The following is a 19,460-nucleotide window of genomic DNA, read 5'->3' as shown; positions in this document are numbered from 1 at the left end:
AGTTTATCTGAATGCTGATGTGATTGCTAACTGTGAAAATTCAAATAAATTGCTCTAGCATAGAACATACCTAAACTTAACATGGAATCAGAGCTGAGGTGAAGACAATGCCCAAAGCAAGAGTGAAAGAGCAATCACCAAAGATAGTTGGGACAAGTCAAAAGGATCAATGGGTTCCTCATAATTCACCCAGGGTGAAGTCGAAGCAGAGAATGGCGCAGCGAAAGTTTCTGATGGCCCATCTAAAGATCACTTCATTGGAAAGTTCGGATCTAAGGGTGGAAGGAAAGGTAGATGTCTTGGTTGTCAGTTCGGACCTTATGCGAAGGAGTGTCTGAATGGCAGAGATACAAGTCATCTAGGACACGATTGACTCTTCAAGGAAGCAAGGAACCCCAGGAATGGAAGTCGAAAGTTTTTAAGGTGGCATTCGTCGATGGAAAGGTATGTGTTTGAAAATAGAATTTTCAAAAATGCTTTTGAGTTTATGGTTGCATTAAGTTACAAGAAGTTCACTGAGGGACGATGTCCATTGACACATAGCACCGGAGGTCTGTGAGTCAGATGGTGTCAGGGAAGCCTGAATTCAAAAAGAGCATGAAAGTACATTTCTGAGATGTACCGAAGGAAAATCTTATAAGGGGACCATCCCCTTCATGCCACAGGTCCACGGGTTTGGATCAACCCGAGGAGTTTCATTCAGGATTGGGAATCTCATGCATGCAGGTGATAGAAAGCCCTCTATGGCTTAAAGCAAGACACCCCGGGCATAGTATGAGAGGATCAGCAGCCATCTGATGAAGCTGAGATTCACTACGAGTGAAACCGATCCAAACCATCTGAAGGTTGTGGATGACAGACATCTCATACCGGCACCTATGTCTGACAGGTGCAGACCCTCTCATTTGTAGAAGGCAGAGGGAGTTGGATTCCGAATGTGGAAAGATAAATTGCAACCCTGTGACTACCTTGAGGATCTTAAATTTCAAGAAGTTATATGGTAGTAATGTCGGATCAGATTTGGGAAATGCCTCTGAGTTTCATAAACTCATTCGCGTTGATGTTCTTAGAGAACCTTCGTCCAAATACATGCGCTACAGTTAGCATGGTGAGCTCATATTTGGTTGAGCCTCACTAGATTGGTGCCAAGAATCTTCTGAGATGTCTTCAAGACACAATCTCTCATGGATTGAGATACACTGTCGGGAATATGAAAATGCATGATTATTCGAATGCTGATTGGGCAGGCAGTGTGGAGGATCACTGGAGCACTTCTTAGTGTTGTTTCTCTTTGGATTCTGCTTCGATATCATGGATGAGCAGGAAGCAGAAGTTAGTTGTTATACGCACCGCCAAGGCCGAATACATATCTACGAGTATGATCTCGTATGAAGCTTCCTGGTTGGGGAAGCTCTTCAGTGAGCTGTTTGTACACATGATGAATACCACTGTGATTCTCTGTAACAACCAGAGGTGGGACTCGATTATTAAGGAATCCCGTATTCGACGATTGCTCTAGCAGATAGACATCAAATACTACCTTATCTAGGATATGGTAAGTCGATGAGCAAGGAGGCTCCATCGCACTGAGATGATGTACAGGTTGCTAAAACCTCGGGGGAAGATCAAATTTGTGATTTTCCTGAACGACTTGGAGTCGTCAAGAGACCCTTGTACAAGGGTCCTGCATGTTGCATACATTGAGCTCTGGGAGCTCTGTGGGCTTGCGGTTCTTATTAGAGCAACATACGACCACAGGGTGACTCACCCTCCCCCGGTGGTGCGTACTGGAACAAGATGATTCGCTCTCTTGTGGGACGAGATGATTTGCTCTCTTGTGGAACAGGATGATTCGCTCTCCTGTGTAACAGGATGATTAGTTCTCCTGTGAGGCCTGGATTGATGTGTTCTCCATGGTGATTGTAGCAGGATTGATGTGTTCTCCTGTGAGGCCTGGATTGATGTGTTCTCCATGGCGATTGTAGCAGGATTGATGTGTTCTCTTGTGAGGCCTGGATTGATGTGTTCTGCATGGCGATTGTAGCAGGATTGATGTGTTCTCCTGTGAGGCCTGGATTGATGTGTTCTCCATAGCGATTGTAGCAGGATTGATGTGTTCTCCTGTGAGGACAGGATTGATTAGTTCTCCTGTTGAGGCATTCTACCCATGTAGTCTGGGACTCATGGGAAGTACCTCTCATCTGATCAATGAGTAGTGTAACAACCCTGCTAAATTAATCCACCTTCTAAAGTTTTTAACTCTATAAAAACCAACTATGCGGAAATTTAAACTACAAATATGTTAAGATTATATATATATATATAAATTAAATTTAAAACATTATAAGTTTAAATTTTATAAAATATACAATTTAACCTTATAAAATATATATATACATTAATATTACAAATCATAAAATTAAATTATGTAAAGTATATATATATATATATAACTTATGTAAGGTAAAATATAAAGTATAAAATGAACTTTATATGTAGTGTTATAAATATAAAAGGAACTTTATATTGAATGTCATAAAGTACGTATATAATGTTATAAAGTGTACACAATAAAACCTACAGGTTATACGAAAGTTATATGCTATCAAGTCAATTAATGGATTCAGGATATTATTTCATTAACCTACCTATGAGTCACCCCAGCCATTAATAAAACGCGTCCGAACCAGCAGGACATTCATTGCTGAAACGCAGAAGTCAGGGAAAATATCCGGGAAACTTGAATGCAAGGAAGGCGGTGGCTGCAAGTGGGAGGGCGGCCACCGCCAGACCAGGGGTTAAATAGCAGGGTCTGGACCTGAAGAAAGGGGGGGAAAAATAACCAGAGAATTGTGGATTGATCAGCAGAAACCAGGAGAAGTAACCTTGGAGTGGAAGAGTCTTGAGTGATCTGAGTTCTGGGCACGGAGGGACAGAGAGCCTCTGTGGAGAGCTTCTCTGGATTGAGCAACCAGGTTGCTCTGTTTGGTAGGGTGGTTTTGGCCATCCCGAAATTGGATCAAATCAGCCAACAGTTCAGAATTTCCAGCTCAGCAGCAGCATCGGAGGTCAGCCAGCAGTACAGGTAGGTGCAGATTTCAGTTCTATGCATTACTGTTTTTTTTTTGAATTTTATGGTTATTTCTATGGTTGCTGTAATAAGAAAGTAGGGTACTACACATGGTATCGGAGCCGTGTTCAAACCTTCGGGATCTCACAGGCCCACGCTCCTGTACACTGTGATTTAATTCCGCCAGGATTTAATTTTGGCTCTTACAGTTCGGGATCTCTGACAGTTCGCATCCCGTTCCTTGCATTAAAACTTCTCTGTAATTCGTATGAAACTCCATTGATTAAACTTACTGGTCGTTAGGGTTTCAGAGAGTATTAAACTCGTCTTTATTTTCGGGGTTTAGTTGTTGCTGCCCGAGAAGAACGCAGCTATCAATTCGGCGACAGTCGGAATCCGGAGATCCTTCAAGATCCTCGAGGATTTTCACAAGGACATTACTCCTGGATCGAATTGGTTTTAAGATAACCAGGACCAGTGACGGAAAGTTGGTAGTCAGGGGAGTGCCGAAATCTAACTGACGAACTTTTGGTTGGCCGGTTGCATAAACTATCGCAATCCAAGCGTGTACTTGTTCTCTCGTAGGATTATATATCACCGGAGATCCATTATTGCGTCTGCCGGGAGTCGAATTCGGGTCTATTGCTTGGAAGGCAATTACCCTAACCGTTGGACGCAACCATATTAACCCGAGTAGCTGTCGCATTTTGCTTTAATAACGAGATGTTAGATATGTGCTCTGAAGCGGAATGGTAAAATTTAAATAAAAAAAAAAAAAAACCACAACGCAAGTCACGAGTTCGACCAAAAGTGAAAGCAAAAGACATGAAAACCGTGAGTCATAGCGAACGTTTGAAAACGTAGGCAGTTCGGTCGCCTGAAATAGTTTCGACCGGTTCAGTCGCCTGAAATAGTTTCGACAGAATGTTAAACGCCTGCGTTTTAGCAGCAAACCCGTCGCCTGAGAGATTCGAACTCTCGCGGGGAAACCCCATGTACTTAGTAGGCACACGCCTTAACCATTCGGCCAGTGCCATTTGCTGTAGTAGAGTTGTGGGCTACTGCAAGGGCGCTGTCATCACCAATAGGCGAATATACAGTCGGGTCCGTCACACTCATCTTTACAGGCCAGCTGAGCAGCCTTCAATTGGCCGCAATATCCATAGGAATCAATGTGATCGTAATATTCAGCTTCGGGTTTATGATTTATTTAGATAGTTATAACGCGCGGTACTAGGGAATCGAACCCATGGCCATTTGTCCCAGAAAATGCACTTCTGGAAGACTGGGATTATTGCTATAAAAGGGAACTTTGAGCTACTATAATGACCGCGACCTAGCTAGCTCCTCTCTAGCACAAAAGATGCTTCGCTACGGTGAGGTTCAGGTTTACAATCCACTCGTAAGTCGGGTGAGTGTAATTGAGTATGTTTAGACTTGGTAAAAAAAAAATATATATATATATATATAAACCTGAATCTACCTGCACAAAATCAAAACTTTTAAATTAGTATCTCTCACATAATTTATAATCTGCAAATGAAATCAGAACTTTTAAATTTAGTATCTCAGAACTTTTAAATAAGTATCTCTCACATAATTTATAATCTGCAAATGAAATCAGAACTTTTAAATTTAGTATCTCAGAACTTTTAAATTAGTATCTCTTCAGAATGTGCAAAAGGACCTTGTTCATTAAGGTTTTCATATGCGACGAGTAGTAATATTTGTACATCAAAATCTGAGATCATATTGGAAAAGGAACAACATATCACTCAGAATTGTTTTACTAGGAAGTTCACAGGAGCACAATAGTGGTAGAAGAGAATCTGGGCAATGAATTTAGGAAGACTATAGACAATATTAATATAGAAGATTCTAAGTAGTGAATTTATAAGATTGCAGAAGCAGTTTATTTCTTATAGATCCATTTGCCAAATGACAATGTTGTTATAGTGCAACACGTGATGCACTTTGTCAGAATGGTCAGGTATTTTCACGAAACTATAGGTTTAAAGATACACAAATTTTCTTAAACTTCTGTCTGAAGAGTAGACTATTTTGCCCTAGGGTCACTGACATACAGTCATTTTCCAGACATCAGAAAACATAAGCACATATAGATTGCTTGCTATACATTGCTGTGACTATTACACTAGGGTAGACAGATTATATTAATCAATCCAATTTGAGAGAAGGGAGTCAACTATCCAATTTATAAAAAAGCAGTCAATTATTTAGGATCATAGTTTTAAAAACCAGAACTGGGTTTTGAACCAACCCACCTAACTAACCGTGTTTCAAACTGGAACTGGATTTGAGAAAAATACATGAAATAATTACTTTTTAAAAAAAAATGAAAAAAATATATTTTTAGGATTGCAATACCTTTCCGAGCACTGTAACTGCAGCTTGGGTTGAACAAAAGTGACTATCCACGAGCTTCCCCATGCTCCTTTTGTTATCCCTTTTATAGGAGAGGTTAGAAAGGCAGATTCTTCTACCTGTAGCTTTCCTATTTTCAGTGCAAATGTTATATGTGCAAATTGTGTCTGTCATTCCTTGTGCTGAAACGATATATTTGGAGTCTATGCATTTGTTATGCTTAAGTAAATTAAAAGAGAACACCCTCAGCAGCTTGTAAACAAACTGTTTGACCAAGTATAGTGAGCATTTTGCTAAAATCTAAGAAGGAATACTACTCATTCAGACCAAGATCTGGCAGCCTTTCGTCCATGTACACAATGTAGGTCACTAACTCTGGAGTAGCAAGATTATGCATCCATTTAAAGCATGAAATTGTTGAGAAATGTCACGAGACCACCAAGGATGTATGGAAACTTTAAAAGCTATATGCACTCGATAAAAGAAATAGACATGTTGAAGTCATCTGTTTAGTAAAGGATAATAAATTACGAACAAGTGTTTGTTAACGAGAATGCATCAACGGTTCAAAATAAAATGTTTTAAGGTAATGACGGCTAAATATAGTTGAAAGAATAATGTTGTGAGAGAAGGAATATTATTGTTTCATTAAAATGTTAATGCTCCTTGCCTTGTTCACCATATCCAAGTTGAGGAATCTAGGTGTTTTTGAATTTTAAATGAAATCATTACAGTATTATTCATGTGAGTCCTCCACTGAAGCAAATCACATCCCAGACAGAGAAATAGTGGTCCCAATTGTTAGGAGTCTATAACCATACTTCTGCATTATTCATTTTTAGAAAACCCTGCATTAGGACAAGGAGGTCGCGTGGCCACCCTCCTTGACCTCGGTACCAGTAAGATCCGCCTAGCGGGTAAAAATAGCAAAACTATACCCGTTTTAAATGTGAAGTTGCAAGGAAATTGGTGTGTTAAAATTCGGTTATCCGCCCCATTTTTTTTTATATATATACATTTTATTTGTGTTCAGGGACCATTACGATGGTAAAGACGTATGAGCGACGACGACGTGACCAGGCAGCATCATCACCATTAGTGCCGCCACCGTCACCATCGCCATCCCCCTCACCCTCGTCGCCACCAAGGCAACCGTCAACATCAAACGCTCCAGCGCCAGAGTTGGCTGTGATAATGAACTCTTTGGAGGCCTTGTTGGAAACATTAAAGGAATCAACTAAGGCTAAAAACAAGGAAGAATCTCAGCATGTAGCCACCAGTTCAGCGGAACCACATAATTCGGAGCCCAGAGGATCGAGAGAAGACATCTCTAGAGAGCTTCAGAAAATTAGACTCCCAGAATTTTCGGGAGGTCGAGCTGGTGAACGCGCTGAGGCATGGTTGGAGGGGATGAACCGGTGCTTTAGGTTAAGAGAATATTCGCCTTCAGCAAAAACAAAAATTGCCGTGTTTCAACTAAAGGAAAGTGCTCTGATTTGGTGGGGAAACTTGGAAAAGCAGCTACACCTTACATCAGACAACGTTCCATGGGATCTGTTTGAGGAAAGGTTCCGCGCGAAGTATTTACCTCCATATTTTCAACAGCAGCAAGCCAGAGCCTTTCATACACTAATTCAGGGAAGTAAAACGGTGGAAGAGTACGAAATAAGGTTTATGGAGCTGGTAAAATACATTCCCTACTTAGACTCTGATGAACGTCAAGCTGAACGTTTCATATTTGGGTTAAACCCTCGCATCAGAGCCTTGGTAAGTATGTGGAAACCATCATCGGTAGCCGAGGCAGTCGAATGTAGCCGTTATGCAGAAGAACACCTTGGAATCAAAAAGGATATAGGGCCAGCAGGGCCTTTTCAATCTGGGTTTCCAGGGAAGGCTCCCCGGAACATTTTCAGAGGAGGTAGCTCGAGGCCACCTTACGGTAACAGGTTTACCCCAAGTATGGGGACAAGAGTTCCCATGGCTGTAAACACTATAGCTGCGGAATCATCCAGCACCAGACCTTGGGCGTCGCGAGGGACTACCGGTAGAGGAAGGGGTGCGAGAGGAACCAACATGGGAGGACGCGGCTCGTTCTCTAGAAACTCGCACCTTAATTCAGGAGGATCAACGCAGCTCAATTGTTGGGGATGTGGGGGGCCGCATTTCCAGCGTAACTGCCCAGAAGCGTCATCGGACATATTGCAAAGCACTGGGAGGGAGCCGATATCAGCCAAGCGAAGTAATCATAGAATTCATGCAGTAGTCAACCACGACCAAGCAGCCCATCAATCCACTGTAGTGGAATCTTCAGGTATTATCAATGGTGTAAAACTCAAAATCTTATTTGATACTGGTGCCACAGATAGTTTCATTTCGTCATATGCATTAACCAAATGTGGGCTGGCAGCTCGTAGACAAAATGATTTCCACCAAGTGGAAATGGCCTCAGGAGAACTCCAAACCGTGGGCTTGAGTGTGGATCAATGCAAAATTGACCTAGGGGTCTGTTCGACTAAACTAAAAGTCTATGTCACCACCCTAGGGACGTATGATCTTATCATAGGTATGGATTGGCTGGAAGCTCACCAGGCGTGGGTAGATTGTTATGGAAAAAGGATTTTGGGCTTAAATGATGAGGGAGAAGTAATCCAAATTCAAGGAATTAAGAGAGAAATTTCTTTACGCTACATTTCGGCAATGCAGGTGAAGCGTTGTTTAAGAAAGGGTTGTCAGGCTTATGCAATTCACGAAGTAAGCCAGGGAAAGGGACCATCCTTAGAACAATATCCGGTGCTAGCCGAGTTCCCGGATGTATTTCCAAAGGAACTACCTGGATTACCCCCGGTAAGAGAATTGGATCTCACTATTGAATTAAAGCCGGGTACCCAACCGATCTCAAAATCGCCTTATAGAATGACAGCGCCAGAACTTCAGGAATTGCAAATCCAGTTGAAGGAACTACTCGATATAGGGCTTATTCGGCCCAGTACCTCACCTTGGGGCGCTCCTGTAATTTTTGTAAAGAAGAAAGATGGATCCTTAAGATTATGCATAGACTATCGGGACTTGAATCGGGCTACAGTAAAGAATCAGTACCCTATGCCGCGAATCGATGATCTTTTCGATCAAATGAAAGGAGCTTCTGTCTTTTCAAAAATTGATCTTCGATCAGGGTATCATCAGCTAAGGATTTCTGAAAATGATATCTCTAAGACAGCATTCCGGACACGTTATGGGCACTATGAATTTACTGTAGTACCATTTGGGTTAACAAATGCGCCAGCCGTATTCATGAATCTTATGAACAGTGTTTTCCGTCAGTATCTTGATAAATTTGTACAAGTCTTTTTAGATGATATTCTCATCTATTCCAAGAATGTAGAAGAGCATAAAGAGCATTTGCGGTTAGTATTGTCCTGCCTTAGAGAACGTCAGTTATATGGAAAACTGTCCAAGTGTTCCTTCTTTCAGGAAAAGATTCATTATTTGGGTCACATCATATCAGGTGAAGGGATTTCAGTAGATCCGGAGAAGGTAAAAGCGATCATGGACTGGCCAATACCGAAAAATGCACATGAGATACGAAGCTTTATGGGCTTAGCAGGTTATTACCGGAGATTTGTGGAAGGATTCTCCAAAATCGCGAAGCCAATCACAACCCTCCAGCGTAAAGGTGTTAAGTATGAGTGGACCGAGGAATGTAATAATGCATTCTCTGAACTCAAAAGACTACTCACTAGTGCACCAATCCTAAGAGTCCCGGATATGGGCAAAGACTTTACGGTATGTACGGATGCATCTAAGCAAGGGCTGGGTGCAGTATTGATGCAGGATAAGGGAGTGATAGCTTATGCTTCCAGAAAGCTAAAACCTCATGAAGAACTCTATGCTACTCACGATTTAGAATTGGCCGCTGTAATACTAGCTTTAAAGATCTGGAGACACTATCTGGTGGGACGAAAGTTTACACTTAAAAGCGACCATCAAAGTCTACAATATTTGTTCACCCAAAGAGACTTAAATGCCAGGCAAAGGCGATGGTGTGAATTCCTAAGTGAATATGACTTCGGAATATCATATATTAAGGGAAAGGAAAATGTGGTAGCCGATGCCTTAAGCAGGAGACCCCGGATATTTTCTCTCATACCCATTAAAGTGGACTTAAGACAACGAGTACTGGATCGTCTTATCAAAGACAGCTGGTATTTAAAGGTGAGGGCAAGTCTTGAAGGGATTAAGGCAAAAGAATCTAAGTTCGAGGGTTATGAATTAGAAAGCGATGGGATCTTGCGATTCCATGGAAGGATGTACATTCCTGATGATAAAGATCTTCGAGAGACCATCCTCAGGGAAGCTCACAAAGCCGTATATTGTGCTCATCCTGGAGTAGGGAAAATGTATGCGGATACCAAGAAACTCTTCTTTTGGGCAGGCATGAAGCGGGATATCACTCAATTTGTTGCAAAATGTATGGAATGTCAGCAGGTAAAGGCAGATCATTGTCACCCAGCGGGTCTCTTACAGCCCCACGACATTCCTATGTCTAAATGGGAGACCATTTCTATGGATTTTATCACTGGACTACCTCTTACTTCTCAAAGACACAATGCCATTCTGGTAGTGGTGGATAAATTAACAAAAAGCGCCCATTTTATTCCGGTAAGAGATACTTATGATGTTGCGGACGTGGCTCGAGTATTCATAAACGAAATTATCAGATATCATGGAGTACCTAAGAAGATTATATCCGATAGAGATTCGCGATTCACTTCCAGATTCTGGACGTGCATGCAGACAGCCTTAGGTACTCAGCTAAATTTAAGCACGGCTTACCATCCTGAGACTGATGGGCAAACGGAAAGAGTAAATCAAGTACTTGAAGACATGTTGCGGATGTATGTAATGGATCAACAATCCCACTGGGAAAAGTATTTACCCTTGGTTGAATTCGCATACAACAACAGTTACCACAGTTCGATTGGGATGCCTCCATTTGAAGCTTTATATGGCAGACCCTGCAGAACGCCGTTAAGTTGGGACAGGTTAGAAGATCGAGTAATAATAGGACCAGAATTAATCCATGAAATGGAAGCGCAGATCAGGCAGATTAGAGAGCGATTAAAGGAAGCACAGGATAGACAAAAGAGTTATGCTGATGCTCACCGGACTGATAGGAGGTATGAAGTAGGGGACCAGGTCTTCATCCGCATCAAGCCAAATAAAAGTACTATTCGATTCGGAAAAGGGACAAAGCTGTCACCCCGATTTATAGGACCGTTTAAAATCGTGGAAAGAGTTGGACTTGTTGCCTATCGTCTTGCCCTGCCATCTCACCTGCATAGAATTCATAATGTATTTCATGTTTCTGTATTAAGGCATTATGTAGCTGATCTATCTCATAACATCCAGTGGAAAGAATTGCAGGTATCGGACGAGGGAGTCATAACGGTCGAACCGTTACGTATACTGGAACGTAGAATTCGACAGCTGAGGAACCGCCTGGTGGACCAAGTTAAGGTCCAGTGGGACAAGTATAGTCCTGGATCGGCGACTTGGGAGGATGCAGAGGACATATGTCAGAGATACCCTAGTTTATGTCCATTTTGAAGAACTTTACACTACGTTTAGTATATATATTTACTTCACCTCTGTCAGAGAACCAAAAACATTTGAATGATTAGTGATAAACATGGAACTTTGCAGCATAATATATGTTTAAATTCTTGCTGGTACATGGATACCAAAATAGTATGGGTTTAATTCCTGCGGGTACATGGATACCAAAACAATATATGTGATTATATTACTCAATTATAAATGTTGAAGAAAAGATTAAGACCGTCAAATGAATTTACTTCTGGTAGAAATTGAACAATATAAATCTATTTTATTTTATGCATGTCAAAACAAGCAACTGAAATAAAAGACAGGAAGTGAATACACCCTATAGAAAAGTTAGAATACATGCATGAGAAAATAAACAAAATTCTGTTATATATAGATAATACATAAGTTATTTCGAATATGCTGATGCACATCTTACAAATGCTGGGTAAGTATAAGATTGCAGGTAAACTTGCAGATAAACTACGATTGCAGATAATTGATCCAATTTTCGAGATGACCACGTGATGACAGAACTTAGATCAGTTAAAGCTCAAAGTGATTCTTGATAGGGTAGTAGCCCTGATGCTACTGGAGGGGTGGAGGTGTTACCCACCGTTTATCCTCCGAAACCTGGAGTCATGGGAGGACTGTGCGAGTCACGCTCCCCTAGACGTGTGATGATGACTGCCGGATGCCTACTGGGAATCAGGTCGGTATAGTCGACGCTGTTACCTTTGTGTTATGAATGGTTAGGTCAGTAAATTGACGCCATGGCATACTCTAGTAGAGGACGGATAGGATGGGAGCAGAAGAGATTAGGAAGGATAGGATGAGTTTGTATAGCTTGGGAAGCTAGATAGGAAAAGGCATGTCCGTTAAAACCTTGAACCTAAAGCTCTAACTTCGGGACGAAGTTTTCAGAAGGGGGAATGTATGTAACAACCCTGCTAAATTAATCCACCTTCTAAAGTTTTTAACTCTATAAAAACCAACTATGCGGAAATTTAAACTACAAATATGTTAAGATTATATATATATATATATATAAATTAAATTTAAAACATTATAAGTTTAAATTTTATAAAATATACAATTTAACCTTATAAAATATATATATACATTAATATTACAAATCATAAAATTAAATTATGTAAAGTATATATATATATATATATAACTTTGTGTAAGGTAAAATATAAAGTATAAAATGAACTTTATATGTAGTGTTATAAATATAAAAGGAACCTTATATTGAATATCATAAAGTAAGTATATAATGTAATAAAGTATACACAATAAAACCCCAGGTTATACGAATGCATATGCTATTAAGTCAATTTATGGAATCAGGATATTATTTCATTAACCTACCTATGAGTCACCCCAGCCATTAATAAAACGCGTCCGAACCAGCAGGACATTCATTGCTAAAACGCAGAAGTCAGGGAAAAATATCCGGGAAACTTGAATGCAAGGAAGGCGGTGGCTGCAAGTGGGAGGGCGGCCACCGCCAGACCAGGGGTTAAATAGCAGGGTCTGAACCTGAAGAAAGGGGGGGAAAAATAACCAGAGAATTGTGGATTGATCAGCAGAAACCAGGAGAAGTAACCTTGCAGTGGAAGAGTCTTGAGTGATCTGAGTTCTGGGCACGGAGGGACAGAGAGCCTCTGTGGAGAGCTTCTCTGGATTGAGCAACCAGGTTGCTCTGTCTGGTAGGGTGGTATTGGCCATCCCGAAATTGGATCAAATCAGCCAGCAGTTCAGAATTGCCAGTTCAGCAGCAGCACCGGAGGTCAGCCAGCAGTACAGGTAGGTGCAGATTTCAGTTCTATGCATTACTGTTTTTGAATTTTATGGTTATTTCTATGGTTGCTGTAATAAGAAAGTAGGGTACTACAAGTAGGGAAATGAAGTTAGGGACCATAGTAGTACCGATGGACGCATCGCTGTATCTACTGTACTCCCTACGCTAGGATGACCTCCATTGATTTGGGACCAATGATACTGGTCTGCGACCAGTGGTAGGTTTTGTACCTACTATGACGCTGACTTTGGGTAGGTTGAGACTGGTCTGGGACTAGTGGTACATACTCCGAGACTGACTTCGTGTCAGTGCAAGAATGGTCTGGGACCAGTGAGAGTGGTACATACTATGACGCTGACTTTAGGTCAGTTGAGATTAGTCTGGGACTAGTGGTACACTCTCTGAGCCTGCGATACTGGTCTGGGACTAGTGGTACATACTCCGAGACTGACTTCGTGTCAGTACAGGACTGGTCTGGGACCAGTGAGAGTGGTACATACTATGACGCTGACTTCGGGTCAGTTGAGACTGGTTTGGGACCAGTGGTACATTCTCTGAGACTACAATACTGGTCTGGGACCAGTGGTAGGAGTGGTACCCACCATGACGCTGATTTTGGGTCATTTGAGACTGGTCTGGGACCAGTGGTAGGAGTGGTACCCACTATGACGCTGACTTTGGGTCAGTTGAGACTGGTCTGGGACCAGTGGTAGGAGTGGTACCCACTATGACGCTGACTTTGGGTCAGTTGAGACTGGTCTGGGACCAGTGGTACGCACTCTGAGATTGACTTCGGGTCAGTGGAGAATGGTATGAGACATTCTCGATCAATTCTTCTTTTTCATAGATCAGCGAAGCTAAGTTGAGCAGAGCCAGAGCCAGTAGAGCCAACAGAGCTGAGTAGAGCAGAGCAGAGCCAGTGGAGCTGAGCAAAGCTAGCAGAGCCAGCAGAGCTAGTAGAGCTAGCAGCGCTGAGCAAAACTGGGCAGAGCAGTGCAGGGCATTGATGGCAGAGATAGTACAGTCAAACTTAGGATCAACGGATGGAGTTCTCCCTAGTTGAGAGGGAGTGTTAAATTGGCAACTAGGGCCAAATTCCATGTGGGTCAGCTTATTTATGGCAGCTGATATTTTTATTGGATCCCTCTCGTCGAGAGGTGTAGGATAGATCCAAAGATCATCCGATTCCGATAAGTATTTATGGAGATATGAATTTATTTTGTTTATGTAATTATTATCAAGCTGACCAGCTCTTATGTAGGCTCTAGAAGCCCAAACGTCATGTCTATTCATCACTTATGTTTTAGTATAAATTGGCAAGGACTTGAAGTCATTTCACACATGTATTCTTGAGGTGATCTCCTCTCCATGTCTTGGGTTTTTGGAGAAGGAGAGAACATAGAATACGCTGGCCTAGATGATGCCCTAGCTCACACGCAGATGATGCCCTAAATTATAGTCAGTATGCAAACATATACGTTGTTCATGATGAATCTCTATATGCTGTTCAGGAAGTGAAACCCTACGCCGTTCATGGAAACACTTCATACATATTCGCATGGCATTACGCTGGCCATACGCATAGCATTACGCTAGCCATATAACATACACAGGTGGAAACATATATGTTGTCATATGCAGCAAATGTATGTGGTTGAAAGAATCACACATTATTCATGGATATATGTACACGCAGGTGGAAACACATAAACTGTCATGCACAACATAAGCAATATATATATATACGCTTCATGCTGTATGGAACACAGTCATATAGACTGTCATATTTATACACTTCATGATGTATGGAACACAGTCACATACAATACACTGTCCAGAAGTAAAACGCAGTCAAACCATATGGAACTATGCTGCTCATTGAAGACCTAGCCGCAGTCATAACCACAGCCGCAGGACCTAGCTACAATCTTCATGAAGCACCCATACGCAGGTCAATGGGACTATACGGTGGTCAATGAAACAGTGATACCCTGTGTATTCAATAAAACATAGATACGTTGTCATGAATATCACGCAGTCATATATACTCAGGCAATGAACGCAACAATTATATATACGCTGGTCATTGAGATAGCTTACGGAACAAGATACACATATATATATTCTTAGGTAAATAAAACATATATACGCTGACCTGTAGCCTAATACGCAGGTCATAAACTAGCATGGAAGTGAAGCCGCAGATATACAAAGCTGTAGGTGACAGCGTGGTAAATCCAAGGCTGTGAAAGAAGCAGTCTTTCTAAGCATATTGGACAGTGTAATACAATAGTGATCTGAAGATGAAAATCTTGGATGAAGGGATTATGTTACACAGCATCCTGAGATATAAAACTCAATGTATTATGACAAGGGCAGCATGATAATTATGCACATTAGCATGGGCAGCAACATAATGATAACACACATCTGTAAGGACAACATCATGATGATGATGCATATTAGTATGGGCAACATGATAACATGAACATGAAGGGCAGCATGATAAGATCATTGACATGGGCAACATGGTGATTATCATGATTAGTGCAGCATGGTGCAGTGTGTAGTGGTGCAACGAGAGAACCAGATGCAACACGATGATAGGTGAAGGAGTCACCTTGAGAATCAGTTGAAGCAGAATGTCTTCAACTGATCTCATCGTTATACAAAATGATCTATGCTAGATATAGATAAGTCAAAGTGTTGACTTCTGTTGTAAATGTACTCTCTCTCTCTTTCTCTACTGAACTTTGAAGATAAAAGAAGATTTGATCAAAGGATTTCCCCACACATTATGGGGTTTGTCCCTGGCTTGCGCCACATCTTATGTCCTCTTGTATTTAATTAAGCGAAGAAGGAAGCCGAAGGTCCAACAAAAGAAGAAGGGAGCCAAAGGTTGAGCATTCTATTGACTGGGTTATTTATTGAAAGGCTCGGACCTGTGTTTGACAGTGATTTGAGCATTCTATTGACTGGGTTATTTATTGAAAGGCCCGGAACCGTTTTTGACAGTGATTCAGATAACAGTTCAAAAGGATGCTCTGCGGATCTAAGAAGATTATCTGAGTATGAACAGGGTTGTTCTTAGTTGAACACACAATATGGAATCGCGACAGTCACTCCTCTGAAGAAGTCACTCTAAAGTAGTTACTCCTGACGTAGTCACTTCTAAAGCAGTTACCGCGATAGTGAGAATAGAGGGTCGAAACAGAGAGCTGTTTTGAAAAGACATTGAGGCCTAGTGCATATATCTTGTTGATGATGCATTGTTGAAATCATCATGAGGTAAACTTTGCAGACTCCGTTGGGCAATATGAAGAATTGTGAAGACTCTTTCATATGAAGATAGGTTGTCATTGATGAAGTAGCATGGAGACTACAGTGAAGCTGTAGATTGAAAAGAACTCAGTGAAGAAGATTTTGGGAGCCGTGAATTACTATAAAACATATCTAGACAAAGTATAGCAGTGGGTTGGAGCCCAGAGGGTTGGTGCCCTGAAGGTTGGAGCCTCGAACAAACAAGGTAGGTGCCTTGAAGGATAGGGTTGGAGCCCTAGAGGATCAGTGTCCTCAAGAAACCAGGTTGGAGCTTGTACCAGAGAAGGGTTGGTGCCCTAGGGGTTGGAGCCTGTACCAGAGAAGGGTTGGTGCCCTATGGGTTGGAGCCTCTAAACGCAAGGTCGGTGCCTTGAGAAGATAGGGTCGGTGCCCTAGGGGTTGGAGCCTCTAAACGCAAGGTCGGTGCCTTGAGAAGATAGGGTTGGTGCCCTAGAGGTTGGAGCCTCACAAAAGACCAAGTTGGTGCTTGGCAACAGGTTGGAGCCTGGGAGATTGAAGATCGGTGTCTTCATCAAGGGTTGGAGCCCTATATATTGTACTTGATTCATTATAAAGATTATATTAATAAAAGAATTTATTCCTATTTCTTATTTTGTGTTCTAAATATAATTGATTAACTGGTAAAAGTAACAATGGAAAAGGAATATTGATTCACCCCCCTAGTATTTCCAACATACCCATGGGGCCATGCTGATTTTGGCTGGGGGAAGTGGCCCAAGATACCAATTTTCCCTGCTCTGGGATGGAGCGATCTATATCTATAGACGTGCAGGTGAGGAGACACTACATCTGTGAAAATTCCTCAACCAGAATCCCTACTGCAGCAATTGATGATATTACTTCTATTTGTTAAATTCCTTTAAACAAATTACTTGTAGTTTCCTACGACAAATATTGTAATACATACACTGTAACCTTCACTTAATTAAATATTATGTGGAAACAAGAGACTAAGCAAGAAAGAAAGTACAACACAATTGACACCGTTATTTTTGGACACATGTCCCCTGGAAAACCCAATGCAGGAAAACCGGTGCAGCAGATCTGAGGGTTTTATTATTATGCAGGAGAAAATCCGAGTACAATTCTTGGATGCTCAACTAGCAATCCGAAATAGAGAGAAACTGGACAAAATGAATGGTGAAATGATCTCACCTTGTCATTGGAAGAATTTGACCTTGACCTCACTAGAAAGAGGCTCTATGTCCCTTTTGCGTTAGTCTCCGCGCAGAACTACGTCAGCCTTACGCAGTCTCTGTGCCACCTCTACTGGGGACTGTGCTGCTCTTCCTTCTGATCCTCTGTTGCCCAAAAACTTCGATTTCTAGCCTCTCGGTCTCACACCCCGTCTCTTGGCTTCTGAAACTCAATTTCGTCAGCAAGAATTTGATCTCCCTCTAAGGCTTGCGCTGCCATTGCGCTGCCATTGCGTCAACTCTGTGTGGGCCAACGTTTGCCTCTCTCTGGACGTCGTTCTGCGCTCTTTTTGCCTCATACTCTCAAGCCTAGGAAAACTTCTTCTGGATACTCACTGCCCCTCTCTACAAGAAATCTCCTCGATCAGAACTTCCTTTTGAGAAGGAAGGAGATTCATAGGAGGGATCATCTCAGTGATTTGGGGCATTTTCTAGGAGGTTTTACAGCGTCCTTCTAGCAGTCCGAGTTTCGCAGTTGCAGCTGAGGTTGGGCTCCTTGGGGGTCGAATTTCACAAATTTGAACCAGACCAAACTCTTTCTAGGTTTTTCTGGGTTTAGGCCAAGGAAACAAGGAACTGAAATCTCATAATTTTCTGAGCACAGGAAGCAGTGATTCCAACCCTTCGATTTTAGCAAACAATTGAGTTTGTGGGCAGCGTAGTTCAGTTTGGTGCAACAGTTGGGGCAGCCTTCAGTTCAGCATTTGCTCACCTGGGTTTTGTCATGCTTGTCCATTGAGACAAGCCTAGGTGCACCATTCTATTTTGTCATTGTATTTTCCCTTGAAGAATTAATAAAATGGCTCAACAGTTCTCTATTTCCAGTGTTTTCATGGGTGCTTGATGTAAATTTTGTTTTTCTGATTGCTGGATTGTTTGCATGCTTTGTTTATCACTTAATTTCCTGTTTAGGAACATTACAGTGGTATCAGAGCCTAGGTCTTGGCTCAATTGTGGGGATTTTCTCCTATGAGAGAAGGGGACATCACATACAGGAGGCAGAGGTACTGAAGCAGAGAAAGAGAGCTGGAAATTGCTCCAAACACGGAGGATAGGGGGAAGCAGTGGTAGCAGATGAAGATATGGTAGAGCCTAAATGTAGGGAGGAGATGGATATTGACAACCTCTTGAAGGCTTTGAATGATTTAGCAAAGGGCCAGAAAGAGATGCTGGAGGAGATAAAAATGCAGAACCGAGAGAGGACCAGCCCTAGAGGATTCTTATTTGGGTAAACTTTTGGAGCCTCCTAGCAATTCGATCACCCTTCATCGGCAGCACAACACCCATTAGCTAGTGGGTTTGCTCGAGCCACACTGCTCTCTTTCGTGCCTGTGGCACAGATCAAAGCAGTAGGGGGTGAAGACCCCACACAGATGGGAGAACACTTTAGAGAGTGGCAATCTATGGGTGCAGACTTAAGGGAAGCACTCTCTTTTAGAGATTTCTGCAAGCTCAAGCAAAATGAGAAGAGCAAGGGCTATGGAGGACAGGGCACGCAGAGCTATGAGCTGCAGAGGACCATAGGGAGGATGTACTTCCCTACATTCGATGGCACTACCAAGTGCACTACTCGGGCTTGGGTTGAGAAGATGGATACGTATTTCTAGCTCAACTAGATGATAGAGCTGGAAGCCATCAAGATGGCCATGCTACACATGGAGTGGGGAGCCCATGACAAGTGGTTTCATGGTTTGGCCACCTTGGGGCATGCTAATGTGGCTTCATATGAGGATTTCACCAAGAGGGTGGTGGAATGCTTTGACCAGAGGGATCCGAAGGCCCATTTCAGGGAGCTAACCCAATTGCGCCAGATAAGCAACCCAGAGCAATACATTTCGAGGTTTCTGCGAGTTTCAGTGTTTGTCCCGAACATATCAAATGCTTGGAGGGTATATACCTTCAGAGAGGGCTTATTCAAGCCCTTGCGTGGACTGGTGAAGTCATGCCGACCTTCCACGCTGCAGGAGGCAGTTATGTGCCTAGATCTACATGGGGCCATCCCCAAGACTAGAGCACCTTTTCCTACATGGACCCTTTTTCCCTAGAAGGGGCATGA

General features: G+C 42.1%; 1 protein-coding gene and 1 non-coding gene across 2 annotated transcripts in view; one reads left to right on the top strand and one right to left on the bottom strand.

Moving 5' to 3' along the window:
• Positions 1 to 19,460, top strand: part of LOC149160107 (phosphatidylinositol N-acetylglucosaminyltransferase subunit P-like) — a 114,982-nt gene that overhangs the window by 70,586 nt on the left and 24,936 nt on the right. The gene's annotated exons all lie outside the window — the stretch shown is intronic.
• TRNAS-ACU (transfer RNA serine (anticodon ACU)) lies at positions 4,026 to 4,104 on the bottom strand. The gene has a single exon. It is a non-coding gene; the product is annotated as a tRNA-Ser (tRNA).

The sequence above is a fragment of the Pinus tabuliformis genome, chromosome 5_2, assembly GCF_031772625.1.
Source record: "Pinus tabuliformis cultivar Carrire ecotype Pingquan chromosome 5_2, CPIR1, whole genome shotgun sequence".
Classification (NCBI taxonomy): domain Eukaryota; kingdom Viridiplantae; phylum Streptophyta; class Pinopsida; order Pinales; family Pinaceae; genus Pinus; species Pinus tabuliformis.
Note: the sequence above shows the minus strand (reverse complement) of the source record. Positions and strands in the feature narration are given on the sequence as shown.